This window comes from Peromyscus maniculatus, chromosome 5, assembly GCF_049852395.1.
Source record: "Peromyscus maniculatus bairdii isolate BWxNUB_F1_BW_parent chromosome 5, HU_Pman_BW_mat_3.1, whole genome shotgun sequence".
NCBI classification, from domain to species: Eukaryota; Metazoa; Chordata; class Mammalia; order Rodentia; family Cricetidae; genus Peromyscus; species Peromyscus maniculatus.
In genome coordinates this window covers 32,845,869-32,847,679 of record NC_134856.1, presented here as the reverse complement: position 1 = coordinate 32,847,679, position 1,811 = coordinate 32,845,869, and the positions used below count along the sequence as shown (strand labels likewise).

The 1,811-nt window shown below is 36.6% G+C and overlaps 1 pseudogene; it reads right to left on the bottom strand.

The window, feature by feature from the left end:
- Nucleotides 1-583: 583 nt before the first annotated feature.
- Nucleotides 584-1,270, bottom strand: LOC102927715 (large ribosomal subunit protein eL42-like; annotated as a pseudogene).
- Nucleotides 1,271-1,811: the final 541 nt, after the last annotated feature.

Below are 1,811 nucleotides of genomic sequence, written 5' to 3'. Positions count from 1 at the left end.
AGGACAATTGGTCTATAATTCTCTTTCTTTGTTGCATCTTTGTGTAGCTTGGGAATAATGTAATACAGAATAACTGTAACCTCATAAAAGGAGTTTGGTAATATTCCTTCTGTTTCTATTGCATGGAACAATTTGAAGAGTATTGGTATTAACTCTTCTTTGAATATCTGATAGAAGTTTACCTTGAAAACATCTGGTCCTGGGATTTTTTTGGTTGAGAGACTTTTAATGACTGTTTCTATTTCCTTAGGGGTTATTGGTCTATTTAAAATGTTTATCTGGTCTTTATTTAACTTAGGTATGTGGTACCTATCCACAAAATTGTCCATTTCTTTTAGAATTTCCAATTTTTTGGAGTATAGGTTTTTGAAGTATGACTTGATGATTCTCTGGATTTCCTCATTGTCTGTTGTTATCTCTCCCTTTTCATTTCTGATTTTGTTGATTAGGATGCTCTCTCTCTGCCTTTTGGTGAGTTTGGATAAAAGCTTGTATATCTTGTTGATTTTCTCAAGGAACCAACTCTTTGTTTCATTGATTCTTTGTATTGTTCTCTTTGTTTCTATTTTATTGATTTCAGCTCTCAGTTTGATTATTTCCTGGCATCTAGTCCTCTTGGGTGACTTTGCTTCTTATTGTTCTTTTTTTTTCAGTAACAATAACTTTATTTTCTAACAGGCAATTTTCCTACTGCTTTAGTATTTTCCTGTCAGAAAACACAAGTTTTAGAAGTGGATCACTTGGCCCTTTCTCTTCTTGTCTCCTCCCAGTTCAAAATGCTTGCACCTCTTAATGGCCAGCATCCTCTTGGATCTACAGTTGGGCTCGACACACTGAAGCCTGAGCACAATCTTCTTTGTGGTTTTGACCTTCTTTCGGAAAATTGTCTTTGTCTGTCCACTGTAACCACTCTGCTTTCAATCGTAGAGCCACTTTCCTTGGGCATAAAGGGAATCCTTACCCTTATATTGGGTCACTTTGTGAGGTTGATGCCTTACAGAAAGTCCTTCGGGTTTTAGGTACATTGACCATCTTTGCAGTAGAGGTGTCTATGTGATGAAAACGAGAGACCCAGTATCTGAGATCGCCCTGTTTTTTATTGTTCTTAACAGCTTTATGTGTGCTGTTAAGTCACTAGTGTGAGGTTTCTCCAACTTCTTTCTGTGGGCATTTAGTGCTATGAATTTTCCTCTTAGCACTGCTTTCATAGTGTCCCATAAGTTTGGGTATGTAGTACCTTCATTTTCATTGAATTCTAGAGAATCTTTAATTGCTTTCTTTATTTCTTCATTGACCCATTGGTGATTCAGTTGAGCATTATTCAGTTTCCATGAGATTGTAGGCTTTCTGTAATTTTTGTTGTTGAAATCTAACTTTAAGCCATGGTGGTCTGATAAGATACAGGAGGTTATTCCAAGTTTTTTTTTTTTTTTTTTTTTTTGTATCTGTTGAGGTTTGCTTTGTGACCAAGTATGTGGTCAATTTTAGAGAAGGTTCCATGTGATGCTAAAAAGGTATATTCTTTTTTGTTAGGGTGGAATGTTCTGTAGATATTGATCAAGTCCATTTGAGTCATAACATCTGTTAAGTCCTTTATTTCTCTGTTAAGTTTCAATCTGACAGATCTGTCCAGTGGTGAGAGTGGGGTATAGCTAGAGTTTTTCTGGTTCTGCCTGTCTCAGAGTCAGGACAAATCTCTCTCACCTCCCAGTCCCACAGCTGCTTAGACACCACCAAGTAAACACACAGAGACTTATATTACTTTAAACTGTATGGCCATGGCAGGCTTCTTGCTAACTGTTCTTATATTT